Here is a 23,854-nt window from a genome sequence, read left to right as displayed (position 1 = left end):
AAAAGTTCAATTGTTATTAGAAATCATAAATGTCTATGTAACAGTGTATAATTACAGCATATGATTTGGTCAATTAAGCATCAGATCAACCTGAATTTAGAAAAAGATGGAGTTATATCTCTGTTGCCTATAAAATATGCATATGCATTTATTTACTTGTCATTTGGAAAAGTGTCGTTCATTATTCTTTACTTCAGATTTTCTCTCTCTCCTGCATTGTACCTTCCTCTCTCACTCACTTCCTCTCAGAGGTTCATTCCCCTCATGCTAATGGACAACCTTCCCCTCTTCCTCTCCCCCCCATGTCTATCTAATCAAAAATCAATTAAAAACACCTCGCCGCCAAGTCTCCAGAGCCAAGCCTTAGTCGAGGGTGGAATAGAAACGATTCCCGAACCTCTTTCTCTCCCTCTCACAATCTCTCGTCTCTCTTACTCGTTTCCTCTCCCTCCCTCCTTCACCTATGGTCTCCCGATCTCTCCCCATAAGCTCCGCCCTCCTGTCTACTGGAAGTTGGCAACATGATTTACGAGAACGGAGAACTTAATTTATATATTTTTTTCCTCTTGCATCCTCTCATTTATTTATTAGATTTTTCTCCCAGCCGCCTCTTCCTGTCTCTGGTGTGGAGGGGAGGAAGAGGATGGGAGAGAGGGAGGGAGGGAGAGGATAGGATTAGATGGAGAGTGGTCTCGAGGCAGACCAGTAGACTGGCAGGCCTGCAGACATGGAACAGATCTGTCCCACACTTAATGGCATTAGTGCCGTCCCTGAAAGGGGGAGGGGAGGCCAGCAGGGAGACAGGCTAACATATTAAAACTGCTTCCATACCAGACGCTTGTCTACTCCACTCAAACTCCAACTTCAACTCCGACTCTCTTTCATTCTGGGTACATTTATACGTGTGTGTCCAGTTTTGTGTAAAAGCACAGCACTTTACTGAAATTTGCTACTCGGGGTTAATTCTTTCTGAGTCACTTTGCTACAGTTTATATAAATTTTCCACAGAAAGAATATCTAAACTCACCTAGATGTGGGTCCTGGTTAATGCACAAAAAGTTCCCCTTTGTGTAAAGTGCAAATAGGCTTCAGCACAAAAGCTAACACGGCCCTCAGTAAAAGCTACATCTCTGTCAATTCTTGCTGTGTGGATAAAACTGCAATCCCTCCTTCCTCTGTACTATCCCCTTAACTCATTTACACTTACCCTTTTCCCACCAGGATTTAACACATTCTTCCAATCTGTGAGACTTTAGTGTGATCAGTAAAGGATTGCTGACTGTCAGCAAACCTTCAAAAGCAGAATTCAAACAATAAGATGCACTTAGAGCCTAAAATTACCATCTCTAACCTACTCGGGTACTACTCCCAAAAGACACACAGCTTTAGTTTCCAGGAGGATTGGGGAATTTCATACAGGTGCTGGACAAGAGTGTAAAGTAAAAGGTGACAAATTATAAAAGGTGGAAAATAGCAGTCAGCAACAAAAATAAGAGAAGATTGTCAGTCAAGACGAAGAAGAGAGCACTTTTCTTAAACATGCACATATCAATTGTTAGAGTCTGTGGTCGGGTAGGGAAGAGGAAGTTACGAGAGAATGTGAGCGGACACTGACAGACAGGTGGAGCCAACATGCTGTGTCTTTTGATGGATGGGGCACTGAGTCAGTGAATATACATGGACCCCTCCCTCCACCTCTTTCAGCTGCTTCAGCAAGGCCCAGGGTAGATGAATTTCAGGGCAATTTCCCCATTGCTTTTATGAAAGGTTAAGTCACAACAATATTGCTGTGGATCATGGAAATATCAAGAACGCTTACCTCTGTCGAGCAAGTTTGAATTATCCATCTCCCCCTCTCAGTTGGTTGAGGAGAAGGAAACGTGGGGACAAGAAGAGATTGGCAGACACTAACAGCCTGGGGAGTGTTTTTCTCTTTATCTCTTTGTCACAAAGGCCACCCTAGGTACTGCAGATGTGTCTGGGAAAAGCTTCAGAAAGAGCTATTGATCCTGCTGAGTACTCCAACTGTATATAGTTGAGCTTTGCCCACATCCTTGCACCCTGAGGAAAATTATACAGGAACAGGCCATGCTAAAGGTCACCCTATGAAGGAGATTAGGGTCTGCAACTGGTTATGCATACCTATTTGGTTTCCTAGCAAGCTTGCAACATTATTATTTAATCAGGCTACACACTGATGCACTTGAATTAAAAAGATGTTACAAGTGGTTGGTGTTCATATTGCTATACAGACATGGAAGAGGAATAACAATGAACAAAACTATATTGTATTAACATTTATTTTAATAGTCCAAATAAATATGTGAGAATGCTGACTAGGTTACCAACAGAGTTTATAAATTGTCACTATGAAAGAAAATGTATAAACTCATTTTATTTTATATTCAATATTTATGTTGACCAAAATATCATATAATTTTATTTTATATACCAATATGAAGCCTTTTTCGACTTATGGGGATCATTTACTTTCTTAGATATATATTTTTTCACTTCTCTAGTGTCTCAGAACCAAGTGAATCTATTATACATTGCACAAATTTATATTTACTACCTGAAAAATATAAACCATGTTCAGTATATCCTTCCAGATTTTTTTTTACTGGCAATTGGAGAGAAAATATATTTATTTTACCTGGCTGACAACTAAGGATGTTTTCTTTATCACTCCATAAAATTACTTTAAAATGTTTTGAGAAAATTGTCTGTAATCTTATTTGTCTTTCATGCTTCTGAGCCACTACTTTTAACACCAGATCCCAAAATGGTTTATTGGATGCACGGTTATGAGCAGCTGTATGTGTTTAGCCTGCAGTTAATTCTGGATGGGAGTGAATGTCCATTAAATGTAATCTAGTTTTTCAGTGCAGCGCTCAAACCGCAACTTCAGAGAATTGGCCACCGATGAAGACATCATCCATCATCCCACGTTTGCTCTGCCAGAACACTTGGAGATAAATAAGGAGGCTTTTTAAGTTGTACCTGTCTTAGTGAAACCACACAATCATACACTCTCATAGAAGTTAGCATATGGAGGCTTATAATTCACATCTATTTCTGCAAATCAGAAGTATAAAAAATCATTTCATAGCTTTTCATCAAACGCCGCTCTCTCTGTCAGCAGAGGCTTTTATCCCGCATGATTATTTCACATCTTGACAGCCACCGCGACATGTCTTTTTGTGTGCACGTATGCAAGCATCACCACCCCATCTCACCTCTTCAAAGATGAAAAGGAACCCAAAATGATACACTCAGAAATTTGAGTTCTTGGTTTGATGAAGCAGTGCTTTTAGAGTTGATCTGAGTAGTCCACTAGAACACTTATCTCAGCATCAACAGTGGTGGGGGAAAAAAAAAAGAAACTGCCTTAATTGGATTGCTAAAGCTCTAAAAGGTTTTCTGCACATGGGCTCCTCTGCAGGCCACTGGGCTCCGGGGCCAGACTGGGCACTGAGGCTTGACTGCCAGGCGGACTGGCTGGACCGACTGATAAAGTCCAGAGACTCATTGGTGTCTTTGTTAGCCGCCACGAGTCTACGGGTAAGATGATACTAAGAGGCTTTGAATACCTGATTGAATCAGTAAATACAACACACAGACAGAAGCAGGAGCTCACAGACACTCCCACACCTCTCTTTTTTTTTTTACTAAAGAGATACAGTATGCAGATGATGTGGCGTGTACACACCAACATGTTTACTCTGATTTGTTTTTTCTTCTTTCTTTTCTTTTTTTTTCTTCTTGACATAGTGTACGCCTACACATAAGTCCAGGTGTTCACAAAGAGGATTCATTTATCAGTAGTTCGCTGTGCCCTGGAGCAAGAGAGAGCTGCAGCAGACATTGATCAAACTGACTTCTAACATGAAGAAGTTCAAAATCACACTTTTCAAATCCCCTTACCGCCAGCAGCCTTCCACTGCTGACATCATATGAGGCACACATGCACTCAAGCACATTATTATACCTTGCTGGTATGTTCACCAGCAAGGTTGCAAACAGAGATGTAGAGATTGTCATGCGAGCAAGCTGCAAGATGCAACATAAGTCTTACATTTTTAGCTTACACATCCAAAAAGGCACCCATTTTGTACACACTCCTCTGCTAAGGAAATGACAGTTGCACTACAGTGGTTACACACAAGCATAGAAATAGGTAATATTCTCACTTTCACACTTGAAAACAGTTTACTTGTTTCTGTATTAATATTTCAACTGTATGTTAGCCTGCGAGGGTCCAACCTTCTTTATTATTGAGATAATTTCAATAATCGCTCAAATAACACAAAGCCATATTTTTCACCCAAATAGTCATGGTTTAGTTAACATGAAATTTAAGAAAATGCAACATATTTTTGCACAACCGCTCCAGAGTTATTAGCCTTTGTTCCAACTGTTTTGCATATTCAGCCTCCCTTCAAGCCCACGTAGATGTTAATGCACTCCCACACAAACAGATCGGTGTGAACAGGGCAAACATATTTTCCAACTTCCTCTCTCTATCTCTTTCGCTCTTTCACTTCCCCCCTCTCTCGAATATGCACACTTATCCACAGTATCTCAGCAGTATTTCACTGTTGTCTTTCCCCAAAACTTGCTCACATCATATAGATTTAGGGACACATATGTCCACGGACAGAAAAAGTGCAGAAAATCAGTTTTCTGTGTTGCTCACAGCCACCTCTCAGTGTGCTGGATCAGCTGAAATAGGATCCATCCCTTAGATCCCTCTGTACTTTTTGCACATACTGATGTAGTCTGATCTCCTGTCAGTGAGACGGCCCACTGGGACCAAGTCAGGGGGTTATAGCTCATCCTCCAGAGACCATCTCAGCCAGATGCTCAAAGAGTTGGAAAGCAAGAAAACAACAGCCACTACAGACAGGCAGGGATATGATCAGACAGAAGACGCTGCACTGTATATACCCGCTGCTTTAGGCAGCTTAAAATGATATCTCCACACTGCTCACATCTGGAAAGTCACAGGTGTTTTGACGTGAGGCCATTCTAGTAGAGTTGAGTGCCTTGGGACAACGGTGCCGGCTCGATAACCTGCAGGTTCAATAGACACAAATGTATTTACTTCCCTGTGGCAAATGTGTCAAAGCACAAGGCTGTAAATAGACTATGTATAAACACATCGTGGGTACATCGATGGCATGTTATTATAGGTGACATAGTCTATGTGTAGTTTTCAAGACTTTCTGTGTGGGTTTTGTTTTATTTGATCTGTTTATTTGTTTTGTTTCATTGATTATTTTATTGTTTGTTTAATGGTTCTTTTTTCTGTTTTTCTTTTTTTTTTTTTTTTTGCCAATGTTACTTTATATTTACCATTACATCTGTCTCATCTGTCATCTTGCTGATCATCTTATCAAATTTTAACTCTCATCTCTTTGGAGTTTTTGTATTTCCACAGATATCCTACCTCTATAGTATTTTGGTTTTGCTTCATCAGATTTTCATCTGCCTACCTACTTACACACCACACAGAAAAGCATAGATACAAGAAAAAAAACACAACTTTGATCATATCAACAGCTCCTACTCTCTAGCTGCTACCAAACACAGCATCTTCTGCAAACAGTAGGCTCTCACACCCTGAATCTGTAATAGAAACCCTTTAAATAGAACTTTATTTTAAGAATCAAAGTGGACCAGAAAAATCACAGTACATTACAGAGTTTAGATGGATGTGTTTAATATGTCCACTGCAATACCTTCATGAATGAAATAAGAACTTAGTCTAAAAAGGTTTTGTCAATAATATTTTCGCTTTCAGCTTACTGTATTCCTTCACCATGGCTTGTTCTTAAAGTAAGAAATTTTACTAAGATTTAAAAAAAAAAAACTAAGTCAAAGACATTCACATTTACAAAAACTTTTCCATTGTTTTTTCAGGTCAATTCAGGTCAGTTGAGATCATTGCATTTTAAGAGGCACAAAACTTTGCTTCCAATTTTGACAGACCGAAGCTGCAAAAACTGTATATTTATTTAATGACTAGAGGTTTCCAAGAGCAAAGCAACAGAATCAACAGAATTTTTTAAGAATCTAGATACAATTCTTATCTATTTTATATTCCGAATATAAAATAGATATATTTAAGGTCTATCTGTACACAGAAAGAGAGCAAACTATATACACAGATATAGCAGCATATAAGTACCTCTGGGTGAATATATTGCATATATTTCCTCCATGGATTTCGTGTTTTTTTTGTCCCAGGAGAGAGCTGCTCTCCTCTCAAGGGGCTTCATTTCCCTCTTTTTTTCTTCCGACTTTATTACTCCTTACATGAGAATGTGTAAATATGGAATTATTGTGAAATTGATTGTTGCTCTCTTCTGTCCAGTGTGGCCTTCCTCTCATTAATCTCTTATGCTTGCAGAAGTAGCTTAAAAATCCATCTGGGGCCATCGCTGCAGACAATTGTCTGAAAGACCCATTCCATCCAAATTGAATTAGGATCAATGTGGAGCATACACAAGCAAGAGCATCATTAGATCAAGAGATGTAAGCAAAGAGAGGGATGGTGAAGGAGAAGGAAACAAACTGCAGCTGATTGCTCTCCTCGTTTTCAGGGCATTCTATCAAAGGAAATCAGCCTGAGTCCTTTTTAAAATCTATTTGTTAAGCATTTATTGCCACATGTGCATGTTGCTGCTTTCTACTAAGCAGGATATACAGACTCACATCAAATCGTTTTCAGCTTCTTCTTTTTTTACCCACTGCTAAGCCCTGCCATAAGCTTTCACAGTCTAGATGTAAGCACCACTTTCTCCTTGCAGAGAGGAGGAAAATGGTGGAACAAACTTAGAGGGAGAAGGAGGAGGAAGTGACTGTGAGTTGCATGCAAAGACACAGCTGGTGTGACTGGGCTGCCTGAGTGAAAGCAAGATGGGTGACAGAGACTGAGAGAAAGATGAAAGGAGGAAGGAAAGGTACATTATGATGAAGCTGAAAGCAGGTCAGTGACAAATGAAAGTACAAGGTGACTGGTGAGCCTGTCAGAGTGGTAAAAGGCAGAGATATATGTATGTGTAAGGAAAACATGCTACCGAGCTTAATAAGAAGTCAGTCAAAGATTGGCTGATGCTGATGACAGCTGGTGGACAGGAGAGGGAGAGGAAATGCTTTGGAGAAAGGAAAGCTGAAAACAACGAGGACAGGGTAGGCGGCGATTTAAGTAATTTTGAACCTGCTGCAGTTTGTAGGCAGAGGAGAGTTGTGTGAGGGGGTTGAGACAGGCAGCGAGGAGATACGGTGTGAAAAAAGAGATACAGAGAGCAAGATATGAGAGAGGGCGAGATAGAGATAGATAGGACGGCCTGGAGTGAGACAGTTATCGGCCATGATCGATCAGGCCTGCTGATGCCAAATGGGGGGTGTAATGACGGGTAATGATATGAGCCTGAAGAGGGAGCACAGTGTGTGCCTCCATGTGTGTGTGTGTATGCGTGCTCAATCCATGACCGCACAGATTCTCACACTTTCATTAATAGATCCACTTCATTGCACCTCACAGAGATGGTTTAATATAAGCCCCCACAACAATCCAGACGTGCTGTACATGCATGGCGCAACTTCACGCTGACACACTTCAAGTTTTCTCTTTATTTGTGGTTGTGATCTCCCCTTTTTTGAGACACATGATGTGTTCATGCTCTCTTTGGCTGTGTGCTCCTTGCCACTTTTAGTGTGTGTCGCCACACCCCCGAATCATCATCTGTCACTTTCTTCTCTCTCCATCATTACTTTTTCATTTCTTTCTCACCCACTATGAATCTCTGTGAATTCGCTCATCTGTTTTTCAAATCAGCCCGTTAAACACGAACTGCTGCTGAGTGGTGTGGCATTTCAATTGATTATATACATAGATTGCCAAGCTTCACAAATATGTACATACAGGACATACAATGGCATATTAATCAGTACACTGTTGGCAGACCTCCTGATTCAGAAACGGTTTCCCCAGCAACATCAACCGATGAATAATAATGTATTCTGTTGCGACTGGAGATCATTACCATTATTCATTTCTGTTTTAACATCAAAATAAGACAATTTCACTTGCTCCCCTTCAAAGTAGGACCAGAATCTTCTCAAGGCACATTTAGTGGGGGTAATCACTGTGATTAAAACTTGGAACATTTTTACTTTCCGATGGGCAATTTGCAGAAATTCACTAACCCGATATTCATATAAATACATGGCCATTGGCTTCATTCACTGAAGCCTGTGGCCACTGCTATAGAGACCAAATCCAATCCAATAGACATTTAAAACAAGATCACAACTTTCAGTGCTGAAAAAGATCAAAAGACATTTTAAACTGTACAGATAGTTCTTAGCAACCAATTGAAAAAACTGCTGGACAAGAAAAGTACTACACTTAAGAGGTTAGCATTGCCGAAGCTGCACAAATGTATGCCACATGTTGCATTATTTCCACATTTTGAATTCATGCGTACATTAATCGTATTTATTTTATTTCAGAAGGAGCTTTCTTCATTAAGTAAGAGGTCACGACTTCAGTCAGAGATCTATTTAAATCTACTTTTCTTCCAGAGGGACCTTCATGTCCTTCACATTTGTTATGGGATATTGACTACTGTTGTACTTTTTTACCCATTTCAATAATAATAAAAAAAAATAACAACCAATGTTTTTCAAAGTCTATTGTGCTCATTTGCACATTAAGAATAATGGATGAGGTATTAAATAGACATCTTAAAGACTTTTATATCCCTTGTATTTGGAAGCATCATCCAGGTGTGTATAATGTAACTTTACTAAATACTTCCTTCTTAACTTATTTATTTTGGGTTAGATAAGGTTTGTTAAACATTTTTAAATCGGGTTTTATTAATCAATAATAAATGCATGGTGTGACCTCAGAAGAAGTAGAATAATATGACCTTTGGTATTTCTGAATAAGTTTTTGTTTTCTTCAGTTGAATAATGTATAATATAAACCAACTTGAAAATGAGATTCCAAGTCTCAGGGAGATTTTTCTGTATGAATAATGAAGAAATAAATTCAAATATTCTTGATTTTGGTGTGCAATAGCTGTGTGTATTTACATAAGAAAATATGACCAAAAAAATAATTTGATCCAATTGCAGGTTAGTAGGTTGTTTTAATAGAAAATGCACAAAGTCATGATGAGGTCAAAACAGAAACCTATCCAAAAAAATTACCCTGGTTTTTATTTTTATTTGCTTTACCTTCTGCTTATCACACTTCTCCAGTGTTGCTTATTACCTTCTTCAGTAAATACAGTCCCATCATGTTAGCTATACTTTGTAAATTCCTTGTTCCAGTTTTTGGTTTTATGTGTTTCCACAAAGTCATAATTCATTCTTGTCACATTCATACTGTCTATTTGGAGTTTATGTTTCTGGACATCCTGCCTTACAGCCTTGGATTTTGTTTTCAAATAAAAATATTTTACTTTGTTTACCTTCCTCCTGAGGCTTGCCTGTATTTTTGTTCTTTTCTTCTAGCTGCATAGAGGATAACACTCTGTCTTTGTTCTTTTTGAAATTATAGTAATTGGACAAATAACTTAATACTCATATTGTTTCACCTTCCTTCCTTTGCCAAAAGACTTTCAAGTGACAAAGACACCAACACCCATATTTGCCAGCCTCCCACAAAAAATGATTAAACTGTTATTTTTAAGCATTATTAAGAAAATAAGTCAAATGTGCTAATGCAGAGTGAAAGTGTTATCTAAAAGAGAAAGGATGCAATTATAAATGTGTGCAATGCCGTTAGTAGAGCTGTTAGCACCCTTACAGATTTCTACTGTGTTTGCTTTTTATGTTACTTTTAACAATTTTAGATCAACAAACTAATTTTAATATCAGGCAGAGATAACCTGAATAGATGCAAAAGCTGTTTCAAATAGTGCTTTTATCCACAAACGGAAGAAAGGAATGCAAATCAATCTGATACATGTTTGAAATAAAATTTCTTAGATAATCTGAAACAACTGAAATATATTTTTTTTAAAGCACAAAGCAGAAACCTGTAAGATGACAAAAACCTTTTCATGGTGGTGCAGATATACACAATTTGCACACAAAATGATTTCAAGACAAAAAAGGCAAGTAAGAAGCAGTTCCAAATTTATATAAAGTATATAGTCAGTTAGATAAAACATCAAAATTTGCCAACATACAGAAATTGATCTGTCTTTCATAGATAGATAGATAGATAGATAGATAGATAGATAGATAGATAGATAGATAGATAGATAGATAGATAGATAGATAGATAGATAGATAGATAGATAGATAGATAGATAGATAGATAGATAGATAGATAGATAGATAGATAGATAGATAGATAGATAGATAGATAGATAGATAGATAGATAGATAGATAGATAGATAGATAGATAGATAGATAGATAGATAGGGTAATAAAAGTTCTGCTAAGTCTATATTTTAATCAAATATTTTACACATTAGAAACAACTGAAGTAAAGTCAGAGCTCATTTATCAAATTACGTGCTAAAAACTGCTATTTATTTGTCTCATATTTTTCCTTCTGTGCCATCCATCAATTTGAACCACGGAAAATAAATTCTTTTCTTTGTATTATGTAACCAAATTTTCTATATCCTTTTTTTTGCAGCTGATATTTCAAATGATGATGACTTTTTGATGAAAGTCTGCTGAAGAATACAGGGATCGGAATCCGGACACAGAGTGCTGGCCCATTATGTTTTCTTTAACTCCACCTCAAAACTTCCCAAACTGTGACTAAAAAAACCTTCATGCGGACGAGCTGGCAGCGTGTGAGGATGTGGAAAATAAATGAGAGGGAAAGTATGCTTAATGAGAAATGCTATTTTTACTGCTTTGATGTCCCCATCCACATAAGCACACGGCTCAGACAAAAACAAATTAGAGACGTTGACTGCATCCAAAAGACATTAAAAACATATTAGCACAACAACCATTTGAGACTGTGTCAATACACATACACATGTGGTGTGTGTGTGTGTCTGCATTTCAAATTCAGGAAACGTATTCTCAGTGTGTTTCTCAGCACTTGTCCGTACTTACTAGTATTACGCATTCTCCGTCACCGTGAGCAGTCTCCTCTTATGGTTAATAGAAGACAAAATATAAACATAATGATATCAAAATGTACGCATGACTAAATAACTCAGAGGCATCACACTGTGATTCATTTCCCCACTGGAAAGTGTATAAAACTATGTTTACATGGTGATTACTGCATCCAGAAGGATCTGAATGCACTTTTCACAACTTTTGAAAGTTACTGAGATCATCTTACTACCTGTTCTTCAGGTAATATATTCCTTCAACGTGCAATAACAGATAAGAGGGAGAGAAATACAGGATACAGATACCTGCCATTGTTTGAAGACTGAAGGCAAAAAAAAAAGAAGTGAAAACTGACAGAAAGCAAAAGGCTTCAAGAGTCATCCAATTACAGCAAACTTACATAAACTGTAGTATCATAATGATTTCACCTCGATGCAATTTCTTTACTCCCATTTGCTTGTCGCTATACTTGTGCAGAGATGAAATATTTACCAAACTTTGCTTGTTAAAAAGACTTGAATAAATAAGCAACCTACCAATCTGTCTTCAAATGTGTATAACTTTGTCGCAAAGAACACTTGAAGTTTGTTTTTAGTAGCAGGGGTCATGAAAAAAAAAACTTAATGATTCACTCCTACACATATTTTTCTACATCTGATTAAGATGAAACTTCGTCTCTCTTTAAGTTATTTGACAACTAACGACAACATCTCCAAGTATGCCATTTTGTGGGATGAAAATATTTTTTCTTACCACTCAGAAAGCCTGTTCCATAATCGTTTTCTCCCATGCAGGATCAACCTTTTTGTTCCTAATTTGTTATACTACATTTTATGTTAATTATTTGTGAATTAAAACTTCTTGATGCGTTATTTTATTAATCATTGCTTGCATCACTTCTTTAAAGTAACCAGATGTGTTCGTGTGAATATTTGAGTTGTGACTGTTTATAAAGGTTGAGTGTGCAAGCACTAGTTTCTGTGTAAATAGCTGATGATTCCTGCTTAAAAAGATAATGCAATAAAATCATTACTCTATATTGCTATGCAGTTCTACAGCTGTGGGGAAATGTTTCATTTACACACTGCTTTATGGGCTGTTTGAGTGCTCAACACTCCATGAGTGTTTTAATAAACAATCAAAAGGCTATGATATTGACTGTTGATCGTTTCACTGAAGTGTAGATATTAGCACGAATCGTCTCCACAGCATAATGTTGATATTTGGTGGTCTTTATATGTTTAAAAATGTTTTGGCTTTTTTAAATTTTGCTGTAATTGTCTCAGCCACACACCGGGAAAATCAGTCCACACACTCACCTCCTTAGTTTGATTTGTTTTGCAGGTAAACCTGCTTTTTAGTTAAGTAATTCACTGATTTCTTTACTAAATCTAACAGTGATGTTATGAAGTCTGCATATAATTCCACTGTGCATTTTTCAAAATGTATTCTGTTCTGCGTGAGGCTGGGATGGAAGTGGTGGAATGAGCCCACCACCCAAAGGTGGATCTGTTTGCAATGTCATGGCTACATTGTCAAAGAAATTTTTAGTTTGCATGAATCATTTCACAATGTCCTCTTTCGAAAACTACCGACAGTTGTGGACGTTAACTATCAAAATTGCATGGTTGCACAAGCATCTGTTTTCAGCCATTTTTACCTGTAAAAAGTGCGAGCATAAATGTTGAATTTGGGAACGTGGCCAGCAGCAGCTTTTTTGCGAAAGGAAATCAAAATAGGCAGAAATGAGCAGGTGAAATTTCATTATCTGTGAACAATGCTGTGCAAAAAATTTAATGATTCATAAACCTATCCTAACTTGTTTAAAGAAGCATAATAGATCCCCTTTAACTCGTTCTTGATAAAGTTGAACTGGTAAAATCAGTTGCTTTTTTTTTAGCTGAGAGAGATGATGTACCAACCAGTGTTGTTATTTTATGTAAATAATACAAGCAGTTTATTTAAATTAATATGTTTTATTTTGTTTAAGTGAGTGATAATTGATGCATAACTCACAGTGAAGACGAGAGCGTGGGAGAACAGATGTAGATGAGTGCAGGATATCTACATCATTAAGATAATGGTGACACAAAGAACTTATTCTACATTTTATGGAAGAAAACAGGAGAAGAAAAAAATTGCTAAGTATTGGTCAAAATGAGGAAACAGAAAAGGCTATGATTACTGACCACTGACTCTAGACCACACAAGTCAATATATTTAAGTGGATTTTAGCGTTTCCGTGAGAGGTGAAATGCTGCAGCGTGCCCACATTATAGCCACACAAAGACACACACACACAGAACAAAACAAACAAACTCAGAATTGGTTTAATTCCATCGGCTGAGTTTGAATGTGAGAATAGAAAGTGACATAATACTCACACAGTGCTACAGTTTCACACCTGCCTGCAGCTTCATTGGGTAGGTGGGGGCAGCAAGGTTGCAGGCTGCAATATTAAACCATCAATCACCCCCTAAATTAGGCATTTTACATCACACAAGCACTTACAGCTCTCTCTCCCCTTCTCCCACAGGTGGGGCCTAAGCCAAGGGAAAAGAGTTTACATCACAGAAGCTATGATGGTGCTGCAGGACCCATGAATACATTACACCACCACATATATGCACAGCAGGGGTAGCAACAAAATTACAACTCCTAATGAATATTATCAAATCAAGACTTTAAACTCTCACTCTGAGCTATATGCTGTAATCTTAGACACAACTTCTTTTCACTTCAAGGGAATATACTGATCACAGAAAATAATGTGCGTGTGATGCGTTTTAGCAATTACTCACAGTATCTAATCTCTCACCGCAATTCTTCCCAACACTGAGACACAAGCAGGAAAAAAGCAAATTTCAATCAACTATAGCGGATGAGACAGGATCTTGTCCACCCTGTTTTTAATGTTTTCATTATGGGAAACATCTGGAGTAACAATGAGGCAGGAAGCTATTAACAAGCATGAAGAACAAGCGGCGAGAGCAATGGAAGATAGAGCAGGGGGGAGAAAGACGAGGTTAAAGCAGAAGTAAAGGAGGAGGGAGACCATGGGAGGGGGCACAAAAAAACAGAGGGTGAGGGTAAATGAAGCATGGAGTTGCATTTATTCCAATTAACCACTGCTGGGGTCTCGGGTGTGAAGGTAGAAAGTGTCCACCCCCATTAACAGTGTTTGCTGACATGCCTGCTGATTACAAGCTGGGGAGAGAAAGTAATTGCATAGCTCTCTTTGCAAACATGAAAAAGAAAAACATAGAGTCAAGCAGAGCAATAGAAAGCCATGGTATTTTATGTATATCCCCACCACATCTTATTCCTTCTTACCATCTTTCTTGTGCATTGCACTGCCTGACACTGTCTCTTTTTGCCAGCACCTGTAAGTTGAAGGTAGAAATCATATGCCCCATTGCAAGCCAGTTTCTTCTCTGCCTTGTTTGTCTTGCCTCGGTTTTTGGTAGAACTGGTAATAGTGGTGATTACGCTGGCTCAATTTCTGTTTCACAGCACAGCAGGCATTGGCAACATGATGTGCGCTCCTGTTTGGACACAATCTCCAAAGCTGTTGAAAATCACAGTTTAAGGGCCTGCAAATAGAGAAAGCGTGGAAAAAGGTGGTGCATTTTTGAATAGACACAATAAAAACAAACAGGCAGAGAGGCAATGGAAAGCCTCTGGATATTGTTCCGACGTAGTTTTCAGTCAACAGTCACTCTGCAAATATTTCACCAAGAATGTATGTGTTACGTTGTTTCAGTGGGATTTGCAAGAATCTTGTCTTATGGCATTGCTGAGATAAGCTGTCCGTGGGCGAGCTTACTGCTGAACTTCTGACCCTGTAATACAAAACGATATAACCTATGCAACTCAGGACCGCTCTTGATGCAAGGAAATAGAAAAGTAGACAATAAAGAACCCAGAGTAAATATGTGAGTTCCTTACGAAGCCAGGAAAGTACAAGTAGAAAAGCTGGGTGCCATATCTCACCCAAAACAGAAAGGCAACAGAAAAGGGTGCATTTTGTAAGGACAAAAGACCCTGAGGGGGCGAGACTAATAATAAATAACCAATGCAGGCAGAGAAAATGAAGGCTTGAAAAGTAGTTACCTCTTTTGGGATTTTATAGACATTTTATCATTGTAGAAATTTGTCATTAAACACTTTTACATCCTGTTGTTTTACATAGCAAATGAGTTGGGTCAAACAAGCAGAATGCACCTAAATCTTTGTTCTGGAAAAGCAGCTGTTGGAATTCAATATCGAGGCACAGAGTCTTTATGGCTCTAGCAGTTAGTAAAGGAAACAGGCACTTCAGTCTTCAAACAAGAGCATTAGCAGTAGCAGAGGATCTAGTAGAGTTGCCTTTGCTTATTTATTCTCCTCTTCCTCTCCACCTTCTTCTATAGGTCTGACCTTTCTCAGCCTTTCTCTACCCCTGTCAATGCCAAGCCCACACTCTAACCCATTTGAAGAGAGACACCTAGTGGTGTAGAACACGCCAGACTGTCTTTGAGCCCGGACAACATTTTCTACCCTAACTTTACTTCCTCTCATCATCATTACAGTTTCTTCTATCTTGAGGATACATTAATCAAAACAAATGGCAAACTACAGGAGAAAAGCAGTTAGGACAAAAAAACCTGAAAAGAATAATAGATCAAGAGCCAGCTTTTGTAGCTGATCATTTTGGTGTATGGTAAACAGACAATTCAAATTACTATCAAGAGATGATTAAAACCTCACTTTAGGCACACAGGGTAATTATAAATCAATTAAAGAAAGACTGCAGAAAATTATTTTGCAGATGCCTTGTAATGGCAGGGCTCAAAACTACTGGTTTTCAGATGATCCTTCAAATACAGCTAAAAAACAATAGTTTAGTTTTTTTTTTTGTGCAAAGCAATTTCAGGTTGTTAATCTATATTCTTCAGCAGAAGAAGATCACATGAATAAACCTATAATACCACTGACTTTACTGGATTATTAATAATGCTGTTAAAATGTAGTGGGTTGTTATTTTTCTTGTTCGTGGTTGCTGTTTCCATAAAAATCGTCTGGTTGTCATTCATCTTCAGATTGTACCTTTAAGACTGCTTGTCTCGACCTAAACGCGTGACATTAAATCAGTTGACATGATAATAACGTCACACCTTCCCAGTCAAAAATCAGCTGAAACGCAACGCTTTATAAAAGATGATCTGTCGTGGCTGCTCAGTGGACTTTTCTGATAAAGCCAGACAAGGTGGTATTACAATTGCAAACCCCAATCGAAACGCCTGCAGTCAATCTATCACCGTGTTATCTCAGAGGAAGGGGTATATTAACTGGGGCCCCAACAGCTATGGGCATGCATGGATGTATAGGGCGGATAGCAGAGCTGGCTGTCATCCCTGTGGGCTGATTAATGAGGAGCTCGGCCTAGTGTTTAATGTGTTTAATATGGGCCTCTGACGAGGCCGTCACACTGACGGAACCCACCAGTCATGACTGATGAAGTCACGTGCAGTTCTGCTGTTGTTTTTTCTCACAAATGAACTAAAATGGGAAACTAAAACTACATATTTGCATATATGCCACAAAAATACAGGAAACTTTTTTTTTTGTCTAAAATTAAATCAGATTAATAACAGCTTGGGTCAGCAGATTTTTGTTCTTTGCTGCATGCCAGAATAATCAGCAAGACATATGTTTTTTTAATTATTTGTATTACTTTCTTCATATTCAGAAGTTTTGATACACTAAGTCATCTGTGCGATGCTCTAAGTTAATTAACAACGTTTGAATTGAAAGGAGGAACCCCTGGGGCTGCTCAGGAAGGAAGAAGCAATTATGCCAAAACCAGCACAATAAGCAAGATTGTTTACAAATATACCTATAGGGATAAAGATCTGAATTTGTGGAGACACATCCCGTGGTTTGATTAATCAAAAATTCAAGTGTTTTGCTCTATTGATCAAATTTAATTTTAGATAAAAGAGGAGTACAGTTTAGACACCATCCCTAATGGGTGATGATATCATAATGTGGAGATATTTTGCTGCAGGTGTGTGGAAAGAATATTATTTCAAAGTATTGAAGCAACATCTCATTGCGTCTAGACTCTGAACTCTCCTTAATGGCTCATCACAAGTTCAGCCTGAACTTGGACAGGAAGTGTTGGTCCAAACAAGAAACAGATGTAGGACTGTTCTGAGGAGACATAATTATTTGTGACAACACATCCCTAAAGCGGTCATATACTGAGGATTACCTAATGTGACAAGGCATGTATTGTCTTATTGCCTGATGGTGTCTAAAGATAATTAGAGCCACATGCTGAGTGATAACAAAAACAGCATAGGAGACATAAATATATTGTCTGAAATGCTTATAAAGCTTGGCACAATTTGGACAATTATACTGAGCATACTTTTAAATTAATTACAAAGTGGCTCACAGACAACGATATCATCGATGTTTTGGAGCGGCCGTCACAAAGCCCTGGTCTTAGTCCCATAAAAAATTTGAGGGCAGAATTGGAAAAGTGTGTGAGTGTGTTTGTGTGAGCAAACTTGGCCCAGAAACCAGACTCAGTTCAGTGGCAGAAATAGACTTGGATACAAGGGATAGCTAGAGGATGAGAACTTTTTTTAAAATCTGCATCCATATAGTAATAAAGGGAAATATTCTGTTTCTCCTACCTGGTAACTAAAGACCATCTCTACTTGGCATTACCGTGTGAATCTAGCCTTCTCTCATTTACAGGGTTCATGTTTTGCATTTAAAAGTTGTAGTTAAAAGCATTAACTTTACATTTTTATTTTAGGTAGGTTTGATTTTCCTCAACTTGCATTTAGAGAGTAACAAAGAGACAGTAATTTGTTATCCTCAAATGTCCTTATCTATTCTCCCCAGGCACACATAGCCTTTGTGTGCTCTCATTTAAATTCTTTATGTTTTGGTTGCAGATGTGCTCTAGGCGCAGCTGCTGTAGCTCTCATGCTAAACAGTAGGTGGCGCTGGAGAAAAAAAATCTGAATGTGTTCAACAACTGGCAGCAGCAAAAGAGTCTGAGAAGGAAGCGAAATCTTAACTCATCTGTATCTACAAAGATTAGCCTCATAAGTGTAACCTTTTAACCATTTTTACAAGTTCATCAAGCATTTAGAGATAATTATTCACTTTATCTACATCCAACATTTGCAGTACTTTATTTACAATACTTCCAGTGTATATTGCTTTCAAAAAGAAAAAATATTTTCTGATGTAAATTCACAAGAAGCAAACTCTCAGGTTTTAAAATGACTCTGCTCAGATTCTGAACAGTGGCAGACATTTGGGTGACGCAAAACAATCAGTTCTTTGGATATTTATTTTCCATATTCTCCAAGTGAAGATTCTCACTTCTTTCTGGGTGAAAAGATCGGAAAGATCTTTTCCTCTGTGCAATGAAACTGCTAATATTACACTGCCTTCTCTATAAAGCAATCAGACTTTTTTCTTGCTCTCTCCCCTCCCACTTTCTGATTTGTCTATTACTTTAAAACTGACCTTGCCATTTTTTTCTTCTTTTTCAGCCTACTCCCACCTGCTAATTTCCACTTCTTCCTGCCGTTCCCCTTCCCTCACTATCTGTTGCCTTCCCACTTCTCTGCACATCTCCATCTCTTTTTTCATCTATCACCTCCTCTGCAATGTTCTCATTTAATCATCCCCTCAAGAAATACATTCACTTGTGAGCTACCAAGCTTCTATTAGATCACATATTCTGTTGTTACAACTGTTATCATAGCCAATTCAATGCTGTCAGGGAGTCCAGCAGCTGCCGAGTACACAATGGTCCCCTTTAGAAGTGCACACAAAGAGAACAGAACCGAGTGTGTTTACAATTCCATCAAAACGATCTGGTGGGTTGCATTCTGGTGTCAACTCTCTTACTTTTAATAGCTTGTCTTTCTGTGAGTTGCTATGTTTAATTGAAAAGTATTATAATTTAATAATTGCTAAGGTTAATTTGATACTAAGAATATGTATATATATGTAGTAACATGTTCATTTTGACCAATTAATTACATTTTATAAATTGAGCGTTCTTTTTTTGCATACAGAAGTTACGAGCAGAGTCTGCAAACAACAACAATGGATGAGGCCAAAACACACTGGATCTTCAACAATCTTATGGTTGAATGACCTAAGTAAATGAATAAAGACAATAAATATGTTTGTCGTTGAGCTCATGTGTCTATTTATTCAGTAATTTAGCAGCAAAAGAGACTTTTGACTTGAAAATGTTGCTTACTTTGTTGATATGTGGTTTTCTGTTAAAGTTTGATTAGCTGCCAGTAATTACAAACCCTGCAATGAACTCAATTTTATTTACATTTAGACAGACAGACAGACAGACAGACAGACAGACATGTTATCTGCAGAACTAAATGCTAATTTAGTTCTTTCACATGCATGAGGTGGACTCAGAAAATGTTCCAGTCCATATCGCCAGGCTGTGTTCCCACAGGAGAGGGTCTGACTTTAGTTGAGGCTGGTTCAAATCTTCAAATCAAGTCGGCTCTATGAAGGTGGAGCGGTTTGAAGATGAAGAGGGGTGGGGGCACATCCAGTCTTACGAAGGACATAATGGAATATCAGTTCTCTAAGAGGCTTGTTCTACTTTCAGGCCAGCTGCAGAGTCCAGTTTAAGCATACAATGAAAAAAATCCTATTGGTCCCACCCTGTCCCAGTCATTGTGCTGGGAGCAATGAAATCTGAAGTACAAACTGATCGGTTTTTGTTTTTATTCATCTTAAAAATATATGTATTCATGTTTGGAACACTTCGTTTGCAAGAAGAAAGAAAGGCAAAGCGTAACTGCTACTCCCAGTAGTCTTCCCTCCTCGAGCCATCCAAATCCCATCGGTGCATTTATTCACACACTTTACACATAAACAACACACAAGCAGTTGAAATTGCAAGAAGGGCACACAGTCAATGTTACCACAAGTGCAAAATGACATTTATAATGAAATAAAAATCTAAGATACTTCTTGCATGCAGGAAAACCTTATGAATGTGTGACATTTTCATAGTACAATAAACACAAACCATGATATGCTTTCCCCAGATGAAGAGAAAAAATCCATGAGTCAAATGCAACACCAAATTTGGATTTTTGAGACGATAGTTATTGTAGCATATTACATGTGACTAAAGTAAACAAACCCGTGGTTGTGCAAAGAATGTTTTTACCTCTCAGTTCCCAAATGATGTATCACAACAATAATCACTGTCAGACCCAGAAAAGAGGTGGTTCTTTCAGAGGGAAGGATGAAGGCAGAACTCTGGTAATTATGCAGCTGTAATGGAGTCGGTGCCCGGTGAAAGCCTAATGAGCTTACTGAAGTCTACCATTGAGAATTGATTCCTGGGAAGGGGGAAGAAAGGCAAAATACATAAAAAACTGCTTGCTTGCAAGAGAAAGCAAGTTGAGGTGAGCTTGTCTTTATCATTTTACACTTAATTGACAATAAAGAAATTTGTGTTAAAAGTCTGCACGAGTAGGCCTGTCATGATAACAAATTTTGCCGAGCGATTAATTGTCTCAAACATTATTGCGATAAATGATAATATTGTTTGAAGACCTTTTTACACTGACTTAATGGAAATGACGTAATAATGCATGCGATTTCCTGCCTAAGATAGATACACTGTATTTTCAAAAGAACACTGGAACAAAATAAACAAAACAACCAAAAACAAAAATAAAATGGATTCTCAGTCTTCATTAACAAAAACATTACTTGAATAAAAACTAAACAACATAAAGCCAATGTGGAAATAAATACTGCATTCAACCAAAAGAGTGCAGATTATGACGTCTCTATACTGTATTGCCCTTCAGTAATCATTAGATTTAAATAGAGAAAATGGGCACATCCGACTACCTAATGATTCACACTGCACGATTTTTTTAAATTAGTTAACTGGACTTGTAGCCATTATTTTGTGCCCATTGTTGGACACCACACGGCACGATCGAACCGTTATATAGGATTTCTGTCGGCTAATGTATGGTGTCAGGTTTTGAAAATGGGCCGACAACTCTAAGATCGTGCAGTGTGCACTGGGCATTACACTAAGGAAATGAGGAAGGGAGATGTCAGTGGAGAGCACTGGAGTTGAGCCTTTTCTCTTTCAGTGTAATCAACAGAAAGAGTAAAAGGCCGGAAGAAATGACAAAGCCGATAATTGAAATGAGGTAGATAGTTTAAATTTATCGTACGATTAATTGATTTATTGTTTATCGCGACAGGCCTATGCACGAGTAATTAAAAATGAATGCCAGGAAATCGTCTTACAGGGAAAACTGCGATCTAAACCTTTTACTGTACTTTTGCCTTCAGGATGAATTAGTCTGATAACATACACAGTAAACATGTGTGTTGGTGCAGTGTTGTGCCTGAATGTGTAGAATACTATAATTTTGTTGCTCTGACATATCAGCAGCCTCAGAGCTCCCGGAGAAGATAATGAAAATCAGAGCGATGTAAATGAATCTGAACTCTTTTGCAGGCTTTGCAGACTCAGAACAGGCTTTGTGTTGTCCTGTGTGTGAACATACAGCATGTGGGTGTTCTGCAGGTACACACTTACATCTGGGTTCATGTCAGGGTGTTTTCAAGCGTGAAGTGCTGTGAAAAAATATTTGCCATCTTACAGATTTCTTCCAGTTTTTATTTGTTTTATATCATCAGTTTTTGATATCAGACAAAGACACTCCGAGTGAATACATTAAGCAATTTTCAAATAAATTATTTTCATTTATCACTGGAAAAAGTTATCCAAAACAAATCACGTGAAAAGGTCATTGCCCCCTAAACCTAAATAAGTAATTACAGTACCTGGCAACAAGTCTTTAATATCGCTGTAGAGAAATTTTGACCCTGCTCTTCTTTGCAGAATTGTTTAATCTTAGCAACATTGTTGAATTTGCAAGGATGAATTGCTTGTTTAAGGTCATGCAAATGGCACCTCAACTGGACGTGTTATTTTTGGTCAGCCATGGTTTTGGTTATGGATGGCATAAATGAGGCCATTAAAGAACCATGTTGTCTCTACTTGTGCATTATGGCTCTGACTGTGGTTCACTGGATTGTCGGTCGGAAATGGTAGTGTTGTCATGAACTGTTGTGGTGAAAGCGGTGAGGGAAACGCAGCAGACCCAGATGAGACGAATTATGCAAGTCTAATGATGAAAATAGGCTTAAACAATTCCAAAAGTCCAAAAAAACCTGGCAGCACAGTCGAGCGGAAGGGTAAGACTCAGCACTGGTAGCAACAGGTTACACGCATGGACAAGACGCATTGACAAGGACCCGACGAGGAACAAGGAACACAGGTGGAGTTAAATACACAGAAGTTAATCAAGGAAACGAGAGACACCAGGGAACAATCAATGGGAGACAGTACAACACGGAGACACAGGAAACTCAAAACAAACACACAGAAAACACAGAACATGACAAGTGCAACCATTTTCACACTGATCGATGCCACAGATTACTATAGCTTCTCATCTTTTCTTGTACTTGTTCAAATTTGAGCATAGTGTATTTAGCCTACTTGGTAGTGCATAGGTCTGGATCCTCTTAATTAAACAAGGGGGGGATTATATTTTTATAGGGCCAGATTGGTTAGAATGGCTTTTTCTATATTAGTAAATGAAACCATCATTAAAACGCTGCATTTTGTATTTAAGTCACTTTTCTCTATGATAGATTACTTTAAGATCTAGAATATTTAAGTATGATAAGAAAAGAAAAGACTGAGAAATCTTTAAGAGGTGTAAAGAAAAATGATTATTTAATGCTAAAAATACACTTAATCTTACGACATGTGTAAAGGGATAGCCAACACTTTATTTGGAACAGTTTTCTGTTGAACATTTGGGAATTCAGCTGAAGAAGCAGGCCAAAGCAGGGCCTTTTTTCCTCCCCCGCTGACAGACACAAAGCTATAAAATTTACACTCTGATAGGAGTTACAGACTCTTTGGCGCCTCTCCCCGTACCTGGCGCGGCCCAGGACGAAGTCGTCCGCCTTTTCACTTAGATAAAAGCCGACATCGGAGCTGAGATAGGGGGAGTCCCAGGATCTCTGGGTGTTGAGGGAGTTTCTGATTGGTCAAAGAACGGAACGCCTTTTTTGCATATATTAAATAGGGAAACAAACTATAAACCTTTTGGTTTATAGTTTCAAGTCAACACCGGAGAAGAGAGAGTTTTTTCCATCTTTTTACTCCACGTTGGGCGCCTTTGTCTGTCTTATGTGTTTTGTGTTTGTCTGTCTTCCCCTTGTGTGTTTTTATTTTCATGAGAAAATGCATATCTCTGTATCTCTGCAACTTTGTTGTCGATTGTTTTGTATGAGATTAAAACTCCGTGATCTGTGACGTCAACACGTTTTGTTGTTGTTTCGTTTTAGCAGCACGCGGTTGCAGGACGCTCACGGAGAACCCCCGCTCGACCCGGTTAACAGGAGGAAAAGGAGAGCCATGCTTTTCCAAAATTTAAGCTAACATAATAACTTTTCTCCTTAACAGAGGGCAAATAGGTTTCAAGTCAATGTACACATTAATAATTACAGCCTTTCACTTTTAGATGAAACAGCCATGCCGCTTTAGCACATGATTTGTTTTTCTGAGCTATGTTTAAAAATAATTGTTTGTTCAGTTCCAGTTACTTGCAGTGCAGTTGATCATAT

Source organism: Xiphophorus maculatus, chromosome 16 (genome assembly GCF_002775205.1).
Source record: "Xiphophorus maculatus strain JP 163 A chromosome 16, X_maculatus-5.0-male, whole genome shotgun sequence".
In the NCBI taxonomy this organism is placed as follows: Eukaryota; Metazoa; Chordata; class Actinopteri; order Cyprinodontiformes; family Poeciliidae; genus Xiphophorus; species Xiphophorus maculatus.
This window is presented reverse-complemented; position numbering follows the sequence as displayed.